We start from the raw sequence: 26,199 nt of genomic DNA, 5'->3' as shown, positions 1-26,199 counted from the left end.
GTGGATCACAATGAGAAGTAATCATCAAGAGATTGGCATAGCAGTGGATCACAAGGAGAAGTAACCATCACGAGATTTGCATAGCAGAGGATGGCAAGGAGAAGTAATCATCAAGAGATTGGCATAGCAGAGGATGACAAGGAGAAGTAATCATCAAGAGATTGGCATAGCAGTGGATGACAAGAAGTAATCATTAAGAGATTTGCATAGTAATGGATGACAAGGAAATATCATCAGAAGAATGGCATAGCAGTGTATGTCAAGGAGAAGTAATCATCAAGAAATTGGCATAGCAGAGGGTTACAAGGAGAAGTAATCATCAAGAGATTAGCATAGCAGTGGATCACAAGGAGAAGTAATCATCAAGAGATTCGCATGGCAGTGGATCACAAGGAGAAGTAATTATCAAGAGATTGGCATAGTAGTGGATCGCAAGGAGAAGTATTCATCAAAAGAATAGCATGGCAGTGAATGACAAGACGTAATCATCAAGAGATTGGCATAGTAGTGGATGGCAAGGAAAAATAATCAGCAGGAGAATGGCATAGCAGTGGATGGCAAGGAGAAGTAATCATCAAAAGATTGACAAAGAGGTGGATCACAAGGAGAAGTATTCATAAAGAGATTGGCATAGAAGAAAATTACAAGGAGAAGTAATCATCAGGAGATTGGCATAGTAGTGGATGACAAGGAAAATAAATCATCAAGAGATTGGCATAGAAGTGGATCACAAGGAGAAGTAATCATCAAGAGATTGGCATAGCAGGGGATGAGAAGGAGAAGTAATCATCAAGAGATTGGCATAGCAGTGGATGACAAGAATTAATCATCAAGAGATTGGCTTAGCAGTGGATCGCAAAAAGAACTAATCATCAAGAGTATGGAATATCGGTGGATTGCCAAGAGAAGTAATCATCAAGAGAATGGCATAGCAGTGGATTAGAAAGAGAAGTGATCATCAAGAGATTGGCATAGCTGTGGATCACAAGGAGAAGTAATCATCAAGAGATTGGCATGGCAGTGGATAGCAAGGAGAAGTAATCATCAAGAGATTGGCATAGCAGAAGATGACAAGGAGAAGTATTCATCAATGGATTGGCATAGCAGAGGATGACAAGGAGAAGTAATCATCAAGAGATTGGCATATCAGTGGATCACAAGAATGAACCATCAAGAGATTGGCATAGTAGTGGATGACAAGGAAAAATAATCATCAGGAGAATGGCATAGCAGTGGATGGCAAGGAGAAGTAATCATCAAGAGATTGGCAAAGCCGTGGATCACAATGAGAGGTAATCATCAAGAGACTGGCATAGCAGAGGATTACAAGAAGAAATAATCATCAAGAAATTAGCATATCAGTGGATCACAAGGAGAAGTAATCATCAAGAGAGTGACATTCCAGTGGATCACAAGGAGATGTAATCATCAAGAGATTGGCATAGCAGAGGATGACAAGTAGAAGTAATCATCAAGAGATTGGCTTAGCAGGGGATGACAAGGAGAAGTAATCATCAAGAGATTGGCATAGCAGGGGTTGATAAGGAAAAGTAATCATGAAGAGATTGGCATGGCAGTGGATGACAAGGAAAAATAATCATCAGGAGAATGGCATAGCAGTGGATGGCAAGGAGAAGTAATCATCAAGAGATTGGCAAAGCGGCAGATCACAAGGAGAATAATCATCAAGAGATTGGCATAGCAGGGGATTACAGGGAGAAGTAATCATCAAGAGAATGGCATGCCAGAGGATCACAAGGAGAAGTAATCATCAAGAGAATGGCATAGCAGTGGATCACAAGGAGAAGTAATCATCAAGAGATTGGCATAGCAGGGGATGACAACGAGAAGTAATCATCAAGCCAATTGGCATAGCAGGGGATCGCAAGGAGAAGTAATCATCAAGAGATTAGCATAGCAGGGGATGACAAAGAGAAGTAAACATCAAGAGATTGGCATAGCAGAGGATTGCAAGGATAGGTAATCATCAAGAGATTGGCATAGCAGGGGATGACAATGAGAAGTAATCATCAGGAGAATGGCATAGCAGTGGATGACAAGGAGAAGTAAATATTAAGAGGATGGCATAGCAGTGGATCACAAAAAGAAGTAATCATCAAGAGATTGGCATAGCAGTGGATCGCAAGGAGTAGTAATCATCAAATGATTGGCATAACAGAAGATGACAAGGAGAAGTAATCATCAAGAGATTGGCATAGAAGAGGATCGCAAGGAGAAGTAATCATCAAGAGATTGGCATAGCCGGGGATGATAAGGAGAAGTAATCATCAAGAGATTGGCATATAAGTGGATGACAAGGAAAAGTAATCATCAAGAGATTGGTATAGCAGTGGATTGCAAGGAGAAGTAATCATCAAGAGATTGGCATATCAGTGGATCACAAGGAGAATAATCATCAAGAGAATGGCATAGCAGTGGATCACAAAAAGAAGTAATCATCAAGAGATCGGCATGGCAGTAGATCACAAGGAGAAGTAATCATCACGAGAATGGCATAGCTGTGGATTGCAAGGAGAAGTAATCATCAAGAGATTGGAATAGCAGAAGATGACAAGGAGAAGTAATCATCAAGAGATTGGCATAGCAGTGGATGACAAGGAGAAGTAATCATCAAGAGAATGGCATAGCAGTGGATCACAAAAAGAAGTAACCATCAAGAGATTGGCATAGCAGTGGTTTGCAAGGAGTGTTAATCATCAAGAGATTGGCATAGCAGAAGATGACAAGGAGAAGTAATCATCAAGAGATTGGCATAGCACAGGATTGCAAGGAGAAGTAATCATCAAGAGATTGGCATGGCCGGGAATGATAAGGAGAAGTAATCATCAAGAGATTGGCATAGCATTGGATCGCAAGGAGAAGTAATCATCAAGAGATTGGCACAGAAGTGGATGACAAGAAAAAGTAATCATCAAGAGATGGACATGGCAGTGGATTGCAAGGAGAAGTGATCATCAAGAGATTGGCATAGCAGAAGATGACAAGGAGAAGTAATCATCAAAAGATTGGCATAGCAGAGGATGGCAAGGAGAAGTAATCATCAAGAGATTGGAATAGCAGAGGATGACAAGGAGAAGTAATCATCAAGAGATTGGCATAGCAATGGATGACATGGAGTAATCATCAAGAGATTGGCATAGGAGTGGATCGCAAGGAGTAGTAATCATCAAGAGATTGGCATAGCAGAAGGTGACAAGGAGAAGTAATCATCAAGAGATTGGCGTAGCAGTGGATTTCAAGGATAAGTAATCATCAAGAGATTGGCATAGCCAGGCATCATAAGGAGAAGTAATCATCAAGAGATTGGCATGGCAGTGGATCACAAGGAGAAGTAATCAAGAGATTGGCAAAGCGGTGGATCACAATGAGAGGTAATCATCAAGAGACTGGCATAGCAGAGGATTACAAGAAGAAGTAATCATCAAGAAATTAGCATATCAGTGCATCATAAGGAGAAGTAATCATCAAGAGAGTGGCATGCCAGTGGATCACAATGAGATGTAATCATCAAGAGATTGGCATAGCAGAAGATGACAAGGAGAAGTAATCATCAAGAGATTGGCGTAGCAGTGGATTGCAAGGATAAGTAATCATCAAGAGATTGGCATAGCCAGGCATCATAAGGAGAAGTAATCATCAAGAGATTGGCATGGCAGTGGATCACAAGGAGAAGTAATCAAGAGATTGGCAAAGCGGTGGATCACAATGAGAGGTAATCATCAAGAGACTGGCATAGCAGAGGATTACAAGAAGAAGTAATCATCAAGAAATTAGCATATCAGTGGATCATAAGGAGAAGTAATCATCAAGATAGTGGCATGCCAGTGGATCACAAGGAGATGTAATCATCAAGAGATTGGCATAGCAGAGGATGACAAGTAAAAGTAACCATCAAGAGATGGGCTTAGCAGGGGATCGCAAGGAGAAGTAATCATCAAGAGATTGGCATAGCAGGGGGTGATAAGGAAAAGTAATCATGAAGAGATTGGCATGGCAGTGGATGACAAGGAAAAATAATCATCAGGAGAATGGCATAGCAGTGGATGGCAAGGAGAAGTAATCATCAAGAGATTGGCAAAGCGGCAGATCACAAAGCGAAGTAATCATCAAGAGATTGGCATAGCAGGGGATTATAGGGAGAAGTAATCATCAAGAGAATGGCATGCCAGTGGATTACAAGGAGAAGTAATCATCAAGAGAATGGCATAGCAGTGGATCACAAGGAGAAGTAATCATCAAGAGATTGGCATAGCAGAGGATTGCAAGGAGAAGGAATCATCAAGACATTAGCATAGCAGGGGATGACAAAGAGAAGTAAACATCAAGAGATTGGCATAGCAGAGGATTGCAAGGAGAAGTAATCATCAAGAGAATGGCATAGCAGTGGATCACAAAAAGAAGTAATCATCAAGAGAATGGCATAGCAGTGGATCACAAAAAGAAGTAATCATCAAGAGATTGGCATAGCAGTGGATCGCAAAGAGAAGTAATCATCAAGAGATTGGTATAGCAGTGGATTGCAAGGAGAAGTAATCATCAAGAGATTGGCATAGCAGAGGATGACAAGGAGAAGTAATCATCAAGAGATTGGCATAGCAGTGGATGACAAGAAGTAATCATTAAGAGATTTGCATAGTAATGGATGACAAGGAAATATCATCAGAAGAATGGCATATCAGTGTATGTCAAGGAGAAGTAATCATCAAGAAATTGGCATAGCAGAGGGTTACAAGGAGAAGTAATCATCAAGAGATTAGCATAGCAGTGGATCACAAGGAGAAGTAATCATCAAGAGATTGGCATGGCAGTGGATCACAAGGAGAAGTAATCATCAAGAGATTGGCATAGTAGTGGATCGCAAGGAGAAGTAATCATCAAAAGAATAGCATGGCAGTGAATGACAAGACGTAATCATCAAGAGATTGGCATAGTAGTGGATGGCAAGGAAAAATAATCAGCAGGAGAATGGCATAGCAGTGGATGGCAAGGAGAAGTAATCATCAAAAGATTGACAAAGAGGTGGATCACAAGGAGAAGTATTCATAAAGAGATTGGCATAGAAGAAAATTACAAGGAGAAGTAATCATCAGGAGATTGGCATAGTAGTGGATGACAAGGAAAATAAATCATCAAGAGATTGGCATAGAAGTGGATCACAAGGAGAAGTAATCATCAAGAGATTGGCATAGCAGGGGATGAGAAGGAGAAGTAATCATCAAGAGATTGGCATAGCAGTGGATGACAAGAATTAATCATCAAGAGATTGGCTTAGCAGTGGATCGCAAAAAGAACTAATCATCAAGAGTATGGAATATCGGTGGATTGCCAAGAGAAGTAATCATCAAGAGAATGGCATAGCAGTGGATTAGAAAGAGAAGTGATCATCAAGAGATTGGCATAGCTGTGGATCACAAGGAGAAGTAATCATCAAGAGATTGGCATAGCAGAAGATGACAAGGAGAAGTATTCATCAATGGATTGGCATAGCAGAGGATGACAAGGAGAAGTAATCATCAAGAGATTGGCATATCAGTGGATGACAAGAATGAACCATCAAGAGATTGGCATAGTAGTGGATGACAAGGAAAAATAATCATCAGGAGAATGGCATAGCAGTGGATGGCAAGGAGAAGTAATCATCAAGAGATTGGCAAAGCGGTGGATCACAATGAGAGGTAATCATCAAGAGACTGGCATAGCAGAGGATTACAAGAAGAAATAATCATCAAGAAATTAGCATATCAGTGGATCACAAGGAGAAGTAATCATCAAGAGAGTGACATTCCAGTGGATCACAAGGAGATGTAATCATCAAGAGATTGGCATAGCAGAGGATGACAAGTAGAAGTAATCATCAAGAGATTGGCTTAGCAGGGGATGACAAGGAGAAGTAATCATCAAGAGATTGGCATAGCAGGGGTTGATAAGGAAAAGTAATCATGAAGAGATTGGCATGGCAGTGGATGACAAGGAAAAATAATCATCAGGAGAATGGCATAGCAGTGGATGGCAAGGAGAAGTAATCATCAAGAGATTGGCAAAGCGGCAGATCACAAGGAGAATAATCATCAAGAGATTGGCATAGCAGGGGATTACAGGGAGAAGTAATCATCAAGAGAATGGCATGCCAGAGGATCACAAGGAGAAGTAATCATCAAGAGAATGGCATAGCAGTGGATCACAAGGAGAAGTAATCATCAAGAGATTGGCATAGCAGGGGATGACAACGAGAAGTAATCATCAAGCCAATTGGCATAGCAGGGGATCGCAAGGAGAAGTAATCATCAATAGATTAGCATAGCAGGGGATGACAAAGAGAAGTAAACATCAAGAGATTGGCATAGCAGAGGATTGCAAGGATAAGTAATCATCAAGAGATTGGCATAGCAGGGGATGACAATGAGAAGTAATCATCAGGAGAATGGCATAGCAGTGGATGACAAGGAGAAGTAAATATTAAGAGGATGGCATAGCAGTGGATCACAAAAAGAAGTAATCATCAAGAGATTGGCATAGCAGTGGATCGCAAGGAGTAGTAATCATCAAATGATTGGCATAACAGAAGATGACAAGGAGAAGTAATCATCAAGAGATTGGCATAGCCGGGGATGATAAGGAGAAGTAATCATCAAGAGATTGGCATATAAGTGGATGACAAGGAAAAGTAATCATCAAGAGATTGGTATAGCAGTGGATTGCAAGGAGAAGTAATCATCAAGAGATTGGCATATCAGTGGATCACAAGGAGAATAATCATCAAGAGAATGGCATAGCAGTGGATCATAAAAAGAAGTAATCATCAAGAGATCGGCATGGCAGTAGATCACAAGGAGAAGTAATCATCACGAGAATGGCATAGCTGTGGATTGCAAGGAGAAGTAATCATCAAGAGATTGGAATAGCAGAAGATGACAAGGAGAAGTAATCATCAAGAGATTGGCATAGCAGTGGATGACAAGGAGAAGTAATCATCAAGAGAATGGCATAGCAGTGGATCACAAAAAGAAGTAATCATCAAGAGATTGGCATAGCAGTGGTTTGCAAGGAGTGTTAATCATCAAGAGATTGGCATAGCAGAAGATGACAAGGAGAAGTAATCATCAAGAGATTGGCATAGCACAGGATTGCAAGGAGAAGTAATCATCAAGAGATTGGCATGGCCAGGAATGATAAGGAGAAGTAATCATCAAGAGATTGGCATAGCATTGGATTGCAAGGAGAAGTAATCATCAAGAGATTGGCACAGAAGTGGATGACAAGAAAAAGTAATCATCAAGAGATGGACATGGCAGTGGATTGCAAGGAGAAGTGATCATCAAGAGATTGGCATAGCAGAAGATGACAAGGAGAAGTAATCATCAAAAGATTGGCATAGCAGAGGATGGCAAGGAGAAGTAATCATCAAGAGATTGGAATAGCAGAGGATGACAAGGAGAAGTAATCATCAAGAGATTGGCATAGCAATGGATGACATGGAGTAATCATCAAGAGATTGGCATAGGAGTGGATCGCAAGGAGTAGTAATCATCAAGAGATTGGCATAGCAGAAGGTGACAAGGAGAAGTAATCATCAAGAGATTGGCGTAGCAGTGGATTGCAAGGATAAGTAATCATCAAGAGATTGGCATAGCCAGGCATCATAAGGAGAAGTAATCATCAAGAGATTGGCATGGCAGTGGATCACAAGGAGAAGTAATCAAGAGATTGGCAAAGCGGTGGATCACAATGAGAGGTAATCATCAAGAGACTGGCATAGCAGAGGATTACAAGAAGAAGTAATCATCAAGAAATTAGCATATCAGTGGATCATAAGGAGAAGTAATCATCAAGAGAGTGGCATGCCAGTGGATCACAATGAGATGTAATCATCAAGAGATTGGCATAGCAGAAGATGACAAGGAGAAGTAATCATCAAGAGATTGGCGTAGCAGTGGATTGCAAGGATAAGTAATCATCAAGAGATTGGCATAGCCAGGCATCATAAGGAGAAGTAATCATCAAGAGATTGGCATGGCAGTGGATCACAAGGAGAAGTAATCAAGAGATTGGCAAAGCGGTGGATCACAATGAGAGGTAATCATCAAGAGACTGGCATAGCAGAGGATTACAAGAAGAAGTAATCATCAAGAAATTAGCATATCAGTGGATCATAAGGAGAAGTAATCATCAAGAGAGTGGCATGCCAGTGGATCACAAGGAGATGTAATCATCAAGAGATTGGCATAGCAGAGGATGACAAGTAAAAGTAACCATCAAGAGATTGGCTTAGCAGGGGATCGCAAGGAGAAGTAATCATCAAGAGATTGGCATAGCAGGGGGTGATAAGGAACATTAATCATGAAGAGATTGGCATGGCAGTGGATGACAAGGAAAAATAATCATCAGGAGAATGGCATAGCAGTGGATGGCAAGGAGAAGTAATCATCAAGAGATTGGCAAAGCAGCAGATCACAAAGCGAAGTAATCATCAAGAGATTGGCATAGCAGGGGATTATAGGGAGAAGTAATCATCAAGAGAATGGCATGCCAGTGGATTACAAGGAGAAGTAATCATCAAGAGAATGGCATAGCAGTGGATCACAAGGAGAAGTAATCATCAAGAGATTGGCATAGCAGAGGATTGCAAGGAGAAGGAATCATCAAGACATTAGCATAGCAGGGGATGACAAAGAGAAGTAAACATCAAGAGATTGGCATAGCAGAGGATTGCAAGGAGAAGTAATCATCAAGAGAATGGCATAGCAGTGGATCACAAAAAGAAGTAATCATCAAGAGATTGGCATAGCAGTGGATTGCAAGGAGAAGTAATCATCAAGAGATTGGCATATCAGTGGATCACAAGGAGAATAATCATCAAATGAATGGTATAGCAGTGGATCACAAAAAGAAGTAATCATCAAGAGATTGGCATGGCAGTGGATCACAAGGAGAAGTAATCATCAGGAGAATGGCATAGCAGTGGATGGCAAGGAGAAGTAATCATCAAGAGATTGGCAAAGCGGCAGATCACAAGGAGAATAATCATCAAGAGATTGGCATAGCAGGGTATGACAAAGAGAAGTAATCATCAAGAGAATGGCATGCCAGAGGATCACAAGGAGAAGTAATCATCAAGAGAATGGCATAGCATTGGATCACAAGGAGAAGTAATCATCAAGAGATTGGCATAGCAGGGGATGACAACGAGAAGTAATCATCAAGCCAATTGGCATAGCAGAGGATCGCAAGGAGAAGTAATCATCAAGAGATTAGCATAGCAGGGTATGACAAAGAGAAGTAAACATCAAGAGATTGGCATAGCAGAGGATTGCAAGGAGAAGTAATCAACAAGAGATTGGCATAGCAGGGGATGACAATGAGAAGTAATCATCAGGAGAATGGCATAGCAGTGGATGGCAAGGAGAAGTAAATATTAAGAGGATGGCATAGCAGTGGATCACAAAAAGAAGTAATCATCAAGAGATTGGCATAGCAGTGGATCGCAAGGAGTACTAATCATCAAAAGATTGGCATTGCAGAAGATGACAAGGAGAAGTAATCATCAAGAGATTGGCATAGAAGAGGATCGCAAGGAGAAGTAATCATCAAGAGATTGGCATAGCCGGGGATGATAAGGAGAAGTAATCATCAAGAGATTGGCATATAAGTGGATGACAAGGAAAAGTAATCATCAAGAGATTGGTATAGCAGTGGATTGCAAGGAGAAGTAATCATCAAGAGATTGGCATATCAGTGGATCACAAGGAGAATAATCATCAAGAGAATGGCATAGCAGTTGATCACAAAAAGAAGTAATCATCAAGAGATTGGCATAGCAGTGGATCGCAAAGAGTAGTAATCATCAAGAGAATGGCATAGCAGAGGATTGGAAAGAGAAGTAATCATCAAGAGAATGGCATAGCAGTGGATCACAAGGAGAAGTAATCATCAAGAGATTGCCATGGCAGTGGATCTCAAGGAGAAATAATCATCAATAGATTGGCATGGCAGTGGATAGCAAGTAGAAGTAATCATCAAGAGATTGGCATGGCAGTGGATCTCAAGGAGAAATAATCATCAATAGATTGGCATGGCAGTGGATAGCAAGGAAAAATTATGATCAGAAGAATGGCATAGAAGTGGATGACAAGGAGAAGTAATCAACAAGAGATTGGCATAGTAGTGGATCGCAAGGAGACATATTCATCAAGAGATTGGCATAGCAGGGGATGACAATGAGAAGTACTCATCAAGAGATTGGCATAGCACTGGATCACAAGGAGAAGTAATCATCAAGATATTGGCATAGGTAGCAAAAGATGACAAGGAGAAGTAATCATCAAGAGATTGGCATAGCAGAGGATGGCAAGGAGAAGTAATCATCAAGAGATTGGCATAGCAGAGGATGACAAGAAGAAGTAATCATCAAGAGATTGGCATAGTAGTGGATGACAAGGAAAAATAATCAGAAGGAGAATGGCATAGCAGTGGATGGCAAGGAGAAGTAATCATCAAGAGATTGGCATAGCAGAGGATGACAACGAGAAGTAATCATCAAGAGATTGGCATAGCAGTGGATGACAAGAAGTAATCATTAAGAGAATTGCATAGTAATGGATGACAAGGAAATATAATCATCAGGAGAATGGCATAGGAGTGTATGGCAAGGAGAAGTAATCATCAAGAAATTGGCATAGCAGAGGGTTACAAGGAGAAGTAATCATCAAGAGATTAGCAAAGCAGTGGATCACAAGGAGAAGTAATCATCAAGAGATTGGCATGGCAGTGGATCACAAGGAGAAGTAATCATCAAGAGATTGGCATGGCAGTGGATAGCAAGTAGAAGTAATCATCAAGAGATTGGCATAGTAGTGGATGACAAGGAAAATAAATCATCAAGAGATTGGCATGAAAGTGGATCGCAAGGAGAAGTAATCATCAAGAGATTGGCATAGCAGGGGATGACAACGAGAAGTAATCATCAAGAGAATGGCATGGCAGTAGATCACAAGGAGAAGTAATCATCACGAGAATGGCATAGCTGTGGATCGCAAGGAGAAGTAATCATCAAGAGATTGGAATAGCAGAAGATGACAAGGAGAAGTAATCATCAAGAGATTGGCATAGCAGGGGATTACACAGAGAAGTAATCATCGAGAGAATGGCTTGCCAGAGGATCACAAGGAGAAGTAATCATCAAGAGATTGGCATAGCAGGGTATGACAAAGAGAAGTAATCATCAAGAGAATGGCATGCCAGAGGATCACAAGGAGAAGTAATCATCAAGAGAATGGCATAGCATTGGATCACAAGGAGAAGTAATCATCAAGAGATTGGCATAGCAGGGGATGACAACGAGAAGTAATCATCAAGCCAATTGGCATAGCAGAGGATCGCAAGGAGAAGTAATCATCAAGAGATTAGCATAGCAGGGTATGACAAAGAGAAGTAAACATCAAGAGATTGGCATAGCAGAGGATTGCAAGGAGAAGTAATCAACAAGAGATTGGCATAGCAGGGGATGACAATGAGAAGTAATCATCAGGAGAATGGCATAGCAGTGGATGACAAGGAGAAGTAAATATTAAGAGGATGGCATAGCAGTGGATCACAAAAAGAAGTAATCATCAAGAGATTGGCATAGCAGTGGATCGCAAGGAGTACTAATCATCAAAAGATTGGCATTGCAGAAGATGACAAGGAGAAGTAATCATCAAGAGATTGGCATAGAAGAGGATCGCAAGGAGAAGTAATCATCAAGAGATTGGCATAGCCGGGGATGATAAGGAGAAGTAATCATCAAGAGATTGGCATATAAGTGGATGACAAGGAAAAGTAATCATCAAGAGATTGGTATAGCAGTGGATTGCAAGGAGAAGTAATCATCAAGAGATTGGCATATCAGTGGATCACAAGGAGAATAATCATCAAGAGAATGGCATAGCAGTGGATCACAAAAAGAAGTAATCATCAAGAGATTGGCATAGCAGTGGATCGCAAAGAGTAGTAATCATCAAGAGAATGGCATAGCAGAGGATTGGAAAGAGAAGTAATCATCAAGAGAATGGCATAGCAGTGGATCACAAGGAGAAGTAATCATCAAGAGATTGGCATGGCAGTGGATCTCAAGGAGAAATAATCATCAATAGATTGGCATGGCAGTGGATAGCAAGTAGAAGTAATCATCAAGAGATTGGCATGGCAGTGGATCTCAAGGAGAAATAATCATCAATAGATTGGCATGGCAGTGGATAGCAAGGAAAAATTATGATCAGAAGAATGGCATAGAAGTGGATGACAAGGAGAAGTAATCAACAAGAGATTGGCATAGTAGTGGATCGCAAGGAGACATATTCATCAAGAGATTGGCATAGCAGGGGATGACAATGAGAAATACTCATCAAGAGATTGGCATAGCACTGGATCACAAGGAGAAGTGATCATCAAGATATTGGCATAGATAGCAAAAGATGACAAGGAGAAGTAATCATCAAGAGATTGGCATAGCAGAGGATGGCAAGGAGAAGTAATCATCAAGAGATTGGCATAGCAGAGGATGACAAGAAGAAGTAATCATCAAGAGATTGGCATAGTAGTGGATGACAAGGAAAAATAATCAGAAGGAGAATGGCATAGCAGTGGATGGCAAGGAGAAGTAATCATCAAGAGATTGGCATAGCAGAGGATGACAACGAGAAGTAATCATCAAGAGATTGGCATAGCAGTGGATGACAAGAAGTAATCATTAAGAGAATTGCATAGTAATGGATGACAAGGAAATATAATCATCAGGAGAATGGCATAGGAGTGTATGGCAAGGAGAAGTAATCATCAAGAAATTGGCATAGCAGAGGGTTACAAGGAGAAGTAATCATCAAGAGATTAGCATAGCAGTGGATCACAAGGAGAAGTAATCATCAAGAGATTGGCATAGCAGTGGATCACAAGGAGAAGTAATCATCAAGAGATTGGCATGGCAGTGGATAGCAAGTAGAAGTAATCATCAAGAGATTGGCATAGTAGTGGATGACAAGGAAAATAAATCATCAAGAGATTGGCATAAAAGTGGATCGCAAGGAGAAGTAATCATCAAGAGATTGGCATAGCAGGGGATGACAACGAGAAGTAATCATCAAGTGAATGGCATGGCAGTAGATCACAAGGAGAAGTAATCATCACGAGAATGGCATAGCTGTGGATCGCAAGGAGAAGTAATCATCAAGAGATTGGAATAGCAGAAGATGACAAGGAGAAGTATTCATCAAGAGATTGGCATAGCAGGGGATTACACAGAGAAGTAATCATCGAGAGAATGGCTTGCCAGAGGATCACAAGGAGAAGTAATCATCAAGAGAATGGCATAGCAGTGGATCACAAGGAGAAGTAATCATCAAGAGATTGGCATAGAAGGGGATGACAATGAGAAGTAATCATCAAGCTAATTGGCATAGCAGAGGATCGCAAGGAGAAGTAATCATCAAGAGATTAGCATAGCAGGGATGATAAAGAGAAGTAAACATCAAGAGATTGGCATAGCAGAGGATGTCAATGAGAAGTAATCATCAGGAGAATGGCATAGCAGTGGATGACAAGGAGAAGTAAATATTAAGAGGGTGGCATAGCAGTGGATCACAAAAAGAAGTAATCATCAGGAGATTGGCATAGCAGTGGATCGCAAGGAGTAGTAATCATCAAAAGATTGGCATAGCAGAAGATGACAAGGAGAAGTAATCATCAAGAGATTGGCATAGAAGAGGATCGCAAGGAGAAGTAATCATCAAGAGATTGGCATAGCCGGGGATGATAAGGAGAAGTAATCATCAAGAGATTTGCATATAAGTGGATGACAAGGAAAAGTAATCATCAAGAGATTGGTGTAGCAGTGGATTGCAAGGAGAAGTAATCATCAAGAGATTGGCATATCTGTGGATCACAAGGAGAATAATCATCAAGAGAATGGCATAGCAGTGGATCGCAAAGAGAAGTAATCATCAAGAGAATGGCATAGCAGAGGACTGGAAAGAGAAGTAATCATCAAGAGAATGGCATAGCAGTGGATCACAAGGAGAAGTAATCATCAAGGGATTGGCATGGCAGTGTATCTCAAGGAGAAATAATCATCAATAGATTGGCATGGCAGTGGATCACAAAAAGAAGTAATCATCAAGAGATTGGCATAGCAGTGGATCGCAAAGAGTAGTAATCATCAAGAGAATGGCATAGCAGAGGATTGGAAAGAGAAGTAATCATCAAGAGAATGGCATAGCAGTGGATCACAAGGAGAAGTAATCATCATGAGATTGGCATGGCAGTGGATCTCAAGGAGAAATAATCATCAATAGATTGGCATGGCAGTGGATAGCAAGGAGAAGTAATCATCAAGAGATTGGCATAGCAGTGTATGACAAGAAGCAACCATCACGAGATTGGCATGGTAGTGGATGACAAGGAAAAATTATGATCAGAAGAATGGCATAGCAGTGGATGACAATGAGAAGTACTCATCAAGAGATTGGCATAGATAGCAGAAGATGACAAGGAGAAGTAATCATCAAGAGATTGACATAGCAGAGGATGGCAAGGAGAAGTAATCATCAAGAGATTGGCATAGCAGAGGATGACAAGAAGAAGTAATCATCAAGAGATTGGCATAGTAGTGGATGACAAGGAAAAATAATCAGAAGGAGAATGGCATAGCAGTGGATGGCAAGGAGAAGTAATCATCAAGAGATTGGCATAGCAGTGGATGACAAGAATTAATCATCAAGAGATTGGCATAGTAGTGGATGACAAGGAAAAATAATCATCAGGAGAATGGCATAGCAGTGGATGGCAAGGAGAAGTAATCATCAAGAGATTGGCAAAGCGGTGGATCACAATGAGAGGTAATCATCAAGAGACTGGCATAGCAGAGGATTACAAGAAGAAATAATCATCAAGAAATTAGCATATCAGTGGATCACAAGGAGACGTAATCATCAAGAGAGTGGCATGCCAGTGGATCACAAGGAGATGTAATCATCAAGAGATTGGCATAGCAGAGGATGACAAGTAGAAGTAATCATCAAGAGATTGGCTTAGCAGGGGATCGAAGGAGAAGTAATCATCAAGAGATTGGCATAGCAGGGGGTGATAAGGAAAAATAATCATGAAGAGATTGGCAAAGCGGCAGATCACAAAGAGAATAATCATCAGGAGATTGGCATAGCAGGGGATTACAGGGAGAAGTAATCATCAAGAGAATGGCATGCCAGAGGATCACAAGGAGAAGTAATCATCAAGAGAATGGCATAGCAGTGGATCACAAGGAGAAGTAATCATCAAGAGATTGGCATAGCAGGGGATGACAACGAGAAGTAATCATCAAGCCAATTGGCATAGCAGAGGATCGCAAGGAGAAGTAATCATCAAGAGATTAGCATAGCAGGGGATGACAAAGAGAAGTATTCATCAAGAGAATGGCATAGAAGAGGATTACAAAGAGAAGTAATCATCAAGAGATTGGCATAGTAGTGGATGACAAGGAAAATAAATCATCAAGAGATTGGCATAAAAGTGGATCGCAAGGAGAAGTAATCATCAAGAGATTGGCATAGCAGGGGATGACAACGAGAAGTAATCATCAAGAGAATGGCATGGCAGTAGATCACAAGGAGAAGTAATCATCACGAGAATGGCATAGCTGTGGATCGCAAGGAGAAGTAATCATCAAGAGATTGGAATAGCAGAAGATGACAAGGAGAAGTAATCATCAAGAGATTGGCATAGCAAGGGATTACACAGAGAAGTAATCATCAAGAGAATGGCATGCCAGAGGATCACAAGGAGAAGTAATCATCAAGAGAATGGCATAGCAGTGGATCACAAGGAGAAGTAATCATCAAGAGATTGGCATAGCAGGGGATTACAACGAGAAGTAATCATCAAGCCAATTGGCATAGCAGAGGATCGCAAGGAGAAGTAATCATCAAGAGATTAGCATAGCAGGGGATGACAAGGAGAAGTAATCATCAAGAGATTTGCATAGTAATGGATGACAAGGAAATATAATCATCAGGAGAATGGCATTGGAGTGTATGGCAAGGAGAAGTAATCATCAAGAAATTGGCATAGCAGAGGGTTACAAGGAGAAGTAATCATCAAGAGTTTAGCATAGCAGTGGATCACAAGGAGAAGTAATCATCAAGAGATTGGCATGGCCGTGGATCACAAGGAGAAGTAATCATCAAGAGATTGGCATGGCAGTGGATAGCAAGTAGAAGTAATCATCAAGAGATTTGCATAGCAGAGGATGACAAGGAGAAGTAATCATCAAGAAATTGGCATAGTAGTGGATTGCAAGGAGAAGTAATCATCAAGAGAATAGCATGGCAGTGGATGACAAGAAGTAATCATCAAGAGAATGGCATAGCAGTGGATTAGAAAGAGAAGTGATCATCAAGAAATTGGCATAGTAGTGGATCGCAAGGAGAAGTAATCATCAAGAGAATAGCATGGCAGTGGATGACAAGAAGTAATCATCAAGAGAATGGCATAGCAGTGGATTAGAAAGAGAAGTAATCATCAAGAGATTGGCATAGCAGAAGATGACAAGGAGAAGTATTCATCAAGGGATTGGCATAGCAGAGGATGACAAGGAGATGTAATCATCAAGAGATTAGCATAGCAGTGGATGACAAGAATTAATCATCACGAGATTGGCATAGTAGTGGATGACAAGGAAAAAATAATCATCAGGAGAATGGCATAGCAGTGGATGGCAAGGAGAAGTAATCATCAAGAGATTGGCAAAGCGGTGGATCACAATGAGAGGTAATCATCAAGAGACTGGCATAGCAGAGGATTACAAGAAGAAATAATCATCAAGAAATTAGCATATCAGTAGATCACAAGGAGAAGTAATCATCAAGAGAGTGGCATTCCAGTGGATCACAAAGAGATGTAATCATCTAGAAATTGGCATAGCAGAGGATGACAAGTAGCAGTAATCATCAAGAGATTGGCTTAGCAGGGGATCGAAGGAGAAATAATCATCAAGAGATTGGCATAGCAGGGGGTGATAAGGAAAAATAATCATGAAGAGATTGGCAAAGCGGCAGATCACAAGGAGAATAATCATCAAGAGATTGGCATAGCAGGGGATTACAGGGAGAAGTAATCATCAAGAGAATGGCATGCCAGAGGATCACAAGGAGAAGTAATCATCAAGAGAATGGCATAGCAGTGGATCACAAGGAGAAGTAATCATCAAGAGATTGGCATAGCAGGGGATGACAACGAGAAGCAATCATCAAGCCAATTGGCATAGCAGAGGATCGCAAGGAGAAGTAATCATCAAGAGATTAGCATAGCAGGGGATGACAAAGAGAAGTATTCATCAAGAGAATGGCATAGAAGAGGATTACAAAGAGAAGTAATCATCAAGAGATTGGCATAGTAGTGGATGACAAGGAAAATAAATCATTAAGAGATTGACATAAAAGTGGATCGCAAGGAGAAGTAATCATCAAGAGATTGGCATAGCAGGGGATGACAACGAGAAGTAATCATCAAGAGAATGGCATGGCAGTAGATCACAAGGAGAAGTAATCATCACGAGAATGGCATAGCTGTGGATCGCAAGGAGAAATAATCATCAAGAGATTGGAATAGCAGAAGATGACAAGGAGAAGTAATCATCAAGAGATTGGCATAGCAGGAGATTACACGGAGAAGTAATCATCAAGAGAATGGCATGCCAGAGGATCACAAGGAGAAGTAATCATCAAGAGAATGGCATAGCAGTGGATCACAAGGAGAAGTAATCATCAAGAGATGGGCATAGCAGGGGATGACAACGAGAAGTAATCATCAAGCCAATTGGCATAGCAGAGGATCGCAAGGAGAAGTAATCATCAAGAGATTAGCATAGCAGGGGGTGACAAGGAGAAGTAATCATCAAGAGATTGGCATAGCGGGGATCACAATGAGAAGTAATCATCAGGAGAATGGCATAGCAGTGGATGACAAGGAGAAGTAAATATTAAGAGGATGGCATAGCAGTGGATCACAAAAAGAAGTAATCATCAAGAGATTGGCATAGCAGTGGATCGCAAAGACTAATAATCATCAAGAGATTAGCATAGCAGGGGATGACAAGGAGAAGTAATCATCAAGAGATTGGCATAGCAGGGGATGACAATGAGAAGTAATCATCAGGAGAATGGCATAGCAGTGGATGACAAGAAGAAGTAAATATTAAGAGGATGGCATAGCTGTGGATCGCAAGGAGAAGTAATCATCAAGAGATTGGAATAGCAGAAGATGACAAGGGGAAGTAATCATCAAGAGATTGGCATAAGAGGGGATTACACGGAGAAGTAATCATCAAGAGAATGGCATGCCAGAGGATCACAAGGAGAAGTAATCATCAAGAGAATGGCATAGCAGTGGATCACAAGGAGAAGTAATCATCAAGAGATGGGCATAGCAGGGGATGACAACGAGAAGTAATCATCAAGCCAATTGGCTTAGCAGAGGATCGCAAGGAGAAGTAATCATCAAGAGATTAGCATAGCAGGGGATGACAAGGAGAAGTAATCATCAAGAGATTGGCATAGCAGGGGATGACAATGAGAAGTAATCATCAGGAGAATGGCATAGCAGTGGATCACAAGGAGAAGTAATCATCAAGAGATTGGCATGGCAGTGGATCTCAAGGAGAAATAATCATCAATAGATTGGCATCGCAGTGGATCGCAAGGAGAAGTAATCATCAAGAGATTGGCATAGCAGTGTATGACAAGAAGCAATCATCACGAGATTGGCATGGTAGTGGATGACAAGGAAAAATTATGATCAGAAGAATGGCATAGCAGTGGATGACAAGGAGAAGTAATCAACAAGAGATTGGCATAGTAGTGGATCGCAAGGAGACGTAATCATCAAGAGATTGGCATAGCAGGGGATGACAATGAGAAGTACTCATCAAGAGATTGGCACAGCAGTGGATCACAAGGAGAAGTAATCATCAGGAGATTGGCATAGATAGCAGAAGATGACAAGGAGAAGTAATCATCAAGAGATTGGCATAGCAGAGGATGGCAAGGAGAAGTAATCATCAAGAGATTGGCATAGCAGAGGATGACAAGAAGTAATCATTAAGAGATTTGCATAGTAATGGATGACAAGGAACTATAATCATCAGGAGAATGGCATAGGAGTGTATGGCAAGGAGAAGTAATCATCAAGAAATTGGAATAGCAGAGGGTTACAAGGAGAAGTAATCATCAAGAAATTGGCATAGTAGTGGATCGCAAGGAGAAGTAATCATCAAGAGAATAGCATGGCAGTGGATGACAAGAAGTAATCATCAAGAGAATGGCATAGCAGTGGATTAGAAAGAGAAGTGATCATCAAGAGATTGGCATAGCTGTCGATCACAAGGAGAAGTAATCATCAAGAGATTGGCATGGTAGTGGATAGCAAAGAGAAGAAATCATCAAGAGATTGGCATAGCAGAAGATGACAAGGAGAAGTATTCATCAAGGGATTGACATAGCAGAGGATGACAAGGAGAAGTAATCATCAAGAGATTGGCATAGCAGTTGATGACAAGAATTAAACATCAAGAGATTGGCATAGTAGTGGATGACAAGGAAAAATAATCATCAGGAGAATGGCATAGCAGTGGATGGCAAGGAGAAGTAATCATCAAGAGATTGGCAAAGCGGTGGATCACAATGAGAGGTAATCATCAAGAGACTGGCATAGCAGAGGATTACAAGAAGAAATAATCATCAAGAAATTAGCATATCAGTGGATCACAAGGAGAAGTAATCATCGAGAGAGTGGCATGCCAGTGGATCACAAGGAGATGTAATCATCAAGAGATTGGTATAGCAGAGGATGACAAGTAGAAGTAATCATCAAGAGATTGGCTTAGCAGGGGACCGAAGGAGAAGTAATCATCAAGAGATTGGCATAGCAGAGGGTGATAAGGAAAAGTAATCATGAAGAGATTGGCATGGCAGTGGATGACAAGGAAAAGTAATCATCACGAGAATGGCATAGCAGTGGATGACACAGAGAAGTAATCATCAAGAGATTGGCAAAGCGGCAGATCACAAGGAGAATAATCATCAAGAGATTGGCATAGCAGGGGATTACAGGGAGAAGTAATCATCGAAAGAATGGCATGCCAGAGGATCACAAGGAGAAGTAATCATCAAGAGAATGGCATAGCAGTGGATCACAAGGAGAAGTAATCATCAAGAGATTGGCATAGCAGGGGATGACAACGAGAAATAATCATCAAGCCAATTGGCATAGCAGAGGATCGCAAGGAGAAGTAATCATCAAGAGATTAGCATAGCAGGGGATGACAAAGAGAAGTAAACATCAAGAGATTGGCATAGCAGAGGATTGCAAGGAGAAGTAATCATCAAGAGATTGGCATAGCATTGGATGGCAATGAGAAGTAATCATCAGGAGAATGGCATAGCAGTGGATGACAAGGAGAAGTAAATATTAAGAGGATGGCATAGCAGTGGATCACAAAAAGAAGTAATCATCAAGAGATTGGCATAGCAGTGGATCTCAAGGAGTAGTAATCATCAAAAGATTGCCATAGCAGAAGATGACAAGGAGAAGTAATCATCAAGAGATTGGCATAGAAGAGGATCGCAAGGAGAAGTAATCATCAAGAGATTGGCATAGCCGGGGATGATAAGGAAAAGTAATCATCAAGAGATTGGTATAGCAGTGGATTGCAAGGAGAAGTAATCATCAAGAGATTGGTATATCGGTGGATCACAAGGAGAATAATCATCAAGAGAATGGCATAGCAGTGGATCACAAAAAGAAGTAATCATCACGAGAATGGCATAGCACAGGATTGCAAGGAGAAGAAATCATCAAGAGATTGGCATAGCCGGAGATGATAAGGAGAAGTAATCATCAAGAGATTGGCATAGCAGTGGATCGCAAGGAGAAGTAATCATCAAGAGATTGGCACAGAAGTGGATGACAAGAAAAAGTAATCATCAAGAGATTGATGGCAGTGGATTGCAAAGGAGAAGTGATCATCAAGAGAGTGGCATAGCAGAAGATGACAAGGAGAAGTAATCATCAAAAGATTGGCATAGCAGAGGATGGCAAGGAGAAGTAATCATCAAGAGATTGGCATAGCAGAGGATGACAAGGAGAAGTAATCATCAAGAGATTGGCATAGCAATGGATGACATGGAGTAATCATCAAGAGATTGGCATAGGAGTGGATCGCAAGGAGTAGTAATCATCAAGAGATTGGCATAGCAGAAGATGACAAGGAGAAGTAATCATCAAGAGATTGGCGTGGCAGTGGATCACAAGAAGAAGTAATCATCAAGAGAATGGCATAGCAGTGGATCGCAAAGAGAACTAATCATCAAGAGAATGGAATATCGGTGGATTGCCATGAGAAGTAATCATCAAGAGAATGGCATAGCAGTGGATTAGAAAGAGAAGTAATCATCAAGATATTGGCATAGCTGTGGATCACAACGGGAAGTAATCATCAAGAGATTGGCATGGTAGTGGATAGCAAGAAGAAGTAATCATCAAGAGATTGGCATAGCAGAATATGACAAGGAGAAGTAATCATCAAGGGATTGGCATAGCAGAGGATGACAAGGAGAAGTAATCATCAAGAGATTGACATAGCAGTGGATGACAAGAATTAATCATCAAGAGATTGGCATAGTAGTGGATGACAAGGGAAAATAATCATCAGGAGAATGGCATAGCAGTGGATGGCAAGGAGAAGTAATCATCAAGAGATTGGCAAAGTAGTGGATCACAATGAGAGGTAATCATCAAGAGACTGGCATAGCAGAGGATTACAAGAAGAAATAATCATCAAGAAATTAGCATATCAGTGGATCACAAGGAGAAGTAATCATCAAGAGATTGGCATGCCAGTGGATCACAAGGAGATGTAATCATCAAGAGATTGGCATAGCAGAGGATGACAAGTAGAAGTAATCATCAAGAGATTGGCATAGTAGTGGATGACAAGGAAAAATAATCATCAGGAGAATGGCATAGCAGTGGATGGCAAGGAGAAGTAATCATCAATAGATTGTTAAAGCGGTGGATCACAATGAGAGGTAATCATCAAGAGACTGGCATAGCACAGGATTACAAGAAGAAACAATCATCAAGTAATTAGCATATCAGTGGATCACAAGGAGAAGTAATCATCAAGAGAGTGGCATGCCAGTGGATCACAAGGAGATGTAATCATCAAGAGATTGGCATAGCAGGGGGTGATAAGGAAAAGTCATCATGAAGAGATTGGCATGGCAGTGGATGACAAGGAAAAATAATCATCAGGAGAATGGCATAGCAGTGGATGGCAAGGAGAAGTAATCATCAAGAGATTGGCAAATCGGCAGATCACAAGGAGAATAATCATCAAGAGATTGGCATAGCAGGGGATTACAGGGAGAAGTAATCATCAAGAGAATGGCATGCCAGAGGATCGCAACGAGAAGTAATCATCAAACCAATTGGCATAGCAGAGGATTGCAAGGAGAAGTAATCATCAAGAGATTAGCATAGCAGGGGATGACAAAGAGAAGTAAACATCAAGAGATTGGCATAGCAGAGGATTAGAAAGAGAAGTAATCATCAAGATATTGGCATAGCTGTGGATCACAACGAGAAGTAATCATCAAGAGATTGGCATGGTAGTGGATAGCAAGGAGAAGTAATCATCAAGAGATTGGCATAGCAGAATATGACAAGTAGAAGTAATCATCAAGGGATTGGCATAGCAGAGGATGACAAGGAGAAGTACTCATCAAGAGATTGGCATAGTAGTGGATGACAAGGAAAAATAATCATCAGGAGAATGGCATAGCAGTGGATGGCAAGGAGAAGTAATCATCACGAGATTGGCAAAGCAGTGGATCACAATGAGAGGTAATCATCAAGAGACTGGCATAGCAGAGGATTACAAGAAGAAATAATCATCAAGAAATTAGCATATCAGTGGATCACAAGGAGAAGTAATCATCAAGAGATTGGCATGCCAGTGGATCACAAGGAGATGTAATCATCAAGAGATTGGCATAGCAGAGGATGACAAGTAGAAGTAATCATCAAGAGATTGGCATAGTAGTGGATGACAAGGAAAAATAATCATCAGGAGAATGGCATAGCAGTGGATGGCAAGGAGAAGTAATCATCAATAGATTGTCAAAGAGGTGAATCACAATGAGAGGTAATCATCAAGAGACTGGCATAGCAGAGGATTACAAGAAGAAACAATCATCAAGTAATTAGCATATCAGTGGATCACAAGGAGAAGTAATCATCAAGAGAGTGGCATGCCAGTGGATCACAAGGAGATGTAATCATCAAGAGATTGGCATAGCAGGGGGTGATAAGGAAAAATAATCATCAGGAGAATGGCATAGCAGTGGATGACAAGGAGAAGTAATCATCAAGAGATTGACAAATCGGCAGATCACAAGGAGAATAATCATCAAGAGATTGGCATAGCAGGGGATTACAGGGAGAAGTAATCATCAAGAGAATGGCATGCCAGAGGATCACAACGAGAAGTAATCATCAAACCAATTGGCATAGCAGAGGATCGCAAGGAGAAGTAATCATCAAGAGATTAGCATAGCAGGGGATGACAAAGAGAAGTAAACATCAAGAGATTGGCATAGCACAGGATTGCAAGGAGAAGTAATCATCAAGAGATTGGCATAGCAGGGGATGACAAGGAGAAGTAAATATTAAGAGATTGACATGGCAGTGGATAGCAAGTAGAAGTAATCATCAAGAGATTGGCATAGCAGAGGATGACAATGAGAAGTAATCATCAGGAGAATGGCATAGCAGTGGATGACAAGGAGAAGTAAATATTAAGAGATTGACATGGCAGTGGATAGCAAGTAGAAGTAATCATCAAACCAATTGGCATAGCAGAGGATCGCAAGGAGAAGTAATCATCAAGAAATTGGCATAGCAGTGGATCACAAGGAGAAGTAATCATCAAGAGACTGGCATGGCAGTGGATCACAAGGAGAAGTAATCATCAAGAGATTGACATGGCAGTGGATAGCAAGTAGAAGTAATCATCAAGAGATTGGCATAGCAGAGGATGACAAGGAGAAGTAATCATCAAGAAATTGGTATAGTAGTGGATCGCAAGGAGAGGTAATCATCAAGAGAATAGCATGGCAGTGGATGACAAGGAGAAGTAAATATTAAGAGATTGACATGGCAGTGGATAGCAAGTAGAAGTAATCATCAAGAGATTGGCATAGCAGAGGATGACAATGAGAAGTAATCATCAGGAGAATGGCATAGCAGTGGATGACAAGGAGAAGTAAATATTAAGAGATTGACATGGCAGTGGATAGCAAGTAGAAGTAATCATCAAACCAATTGGCATAGCAGAGGATCGCAAGGAGAAGTAATCATCAAGAAATTGGCATAGCAGTGGATCACAAGGAGAAGTAATCATCAAGAGACTGGCATGGCAGTGGATCACAAGGAGAAGTAATCATCAAGAGATTGACATGGCAGTGGATAGCAAGTAGAAGTAATCATCAAGAGATTGGCATAGCAGAGGATGACAAGGAGAAGTAATCATCAAGAAATTGGCATAGTAGTGGATCGCAAGGAGAGGTAATCATCAAGAGAATAGCATGGCAGTGGATGACAAGAAGTAATCATCAAGAGATTGGCATAGTAGTGGATGACAAGGAAAAATAATCAGAAGTTGAATGGCATAGCACTGGATGGCAAGGAGAGGTAATCATCAAGAGATTGACAAAGTGGCGGATCACAAGGAGAAGTATTCATCAAGAGATGGGCATAGAAGAGGATTACAAAGAGAAGTAATCATCAAGAGATTGGCATAGTAGTGGATGACAAGGAAAATAAATCATCAAGAGATTGGCATAAAAGTGGATCGCAAGGAGAAGTAATCATCAAGAGATTGGCATAGCAGGGGATGACAACGAGAAGTAATCATCAAGAGAATGGCATGGCAGTAGATCACAAGGAGAAGTAATCATCACGAGAATGGCATAGCTGTGGATCGCAAGGAGAAGTAATCATCAAGAGATTGGAATAGCAGAAGATGACAAGGAGAAGTAATCATCAAGAGATTGGCATAGCAGGGGATTACATAGAGAAGTAATCATCAAGAGAATGGCATGCCAGAGGATTACAAGGAGAAGTAATCATCAAGAGAATGGCATAGCAGTGGATCACAAGGAGAAGTAATCATCAAGAGATTGGCATAGCAGGGGATGACAACGAGAAGTAATCATCAAGCCAATTGGCATAGCAGAGGATCGCAAGGAGAAGTAATCATCAAGAGATTAGCATAGCAGGGGATGACAAAGAGAAGTAAACATCAAGAGATTGGCATAGCAGAGGATTGCAAGGAGAAGTAATCATCAAGAGATTGGCATAGCAGGGGATGACAATGAGAAGTAATCATCAGGAGAATGGCATAGCAGTGGATGACAAGGAGAAGTAAATATTAAGAGGGTGGCATAGCAGTGGATCACAAAAAGAAGTAATCATCAAGAGATTGGCATAGCAGTGGATCGCAAGGAGTAGTAATCATCAAAATATTGGCATAGCAGAAGATGACAAGGAGAAGTAATCATCAAGAGATTGGGATAGAAGAGGATCGCAAGGAGAAGTAATCATCAAGAGATTGGCATAGCCGGGGATGATAAGGAGAAGTAATCATCAAGAGATTGGCATATAAGTGGATGACAAGGAAAAGTAATCATCAAGAGATTGGTATAGCAGTGGATTGCAAGGAGAAGTAATCATCAAGAGATTGGCATATCAGTGGATCACAAGGAGAATAATCATCAAGAGAATGGCATAGCAGTGGATCACAAAAAGAAGTAATCATCAAGAGATTGGCATAGCAGTGGATCGCAAAGAGAAGTAATCATCAAGAGAATGGCATAGCAGAGGATTGGAAAGAGAAGTAATCATCAAGAGAATGGCATAGCAGTGGATCACAAGGAGAAGTAATCATCAAGAGATTGGCACAGAAGTGGATGACAAGAAAAAGTAATCATCAAGAGATTGATGGCAGTGGATTGCAAAGGAGAAGTGATCATCAAGAGAATAGCATGTCAGTGGATGACAAGAAGTAATCATCAAGAGAATGGCATAGCAGTGGATTAG

This window comes from Ambystoma mexicanum, chromosome 13 (assembly GCF_040938575.1).
Source record: "Ambystoma mexicanum isolate Mex_15411 chromosome 13, UKY_AmexF1_1, whole genome shotgun sequence".
NCBI classification, from domain to species: domain Eukaryota; kingdom Metazoa; phylum Chordata; class Amphibia; order Caudata; family Ambystomatidae; genus Ambystoma; species Ambystoma mexicanum.
Note: the sequence above shows the minus strand (reverse complement) of the source record.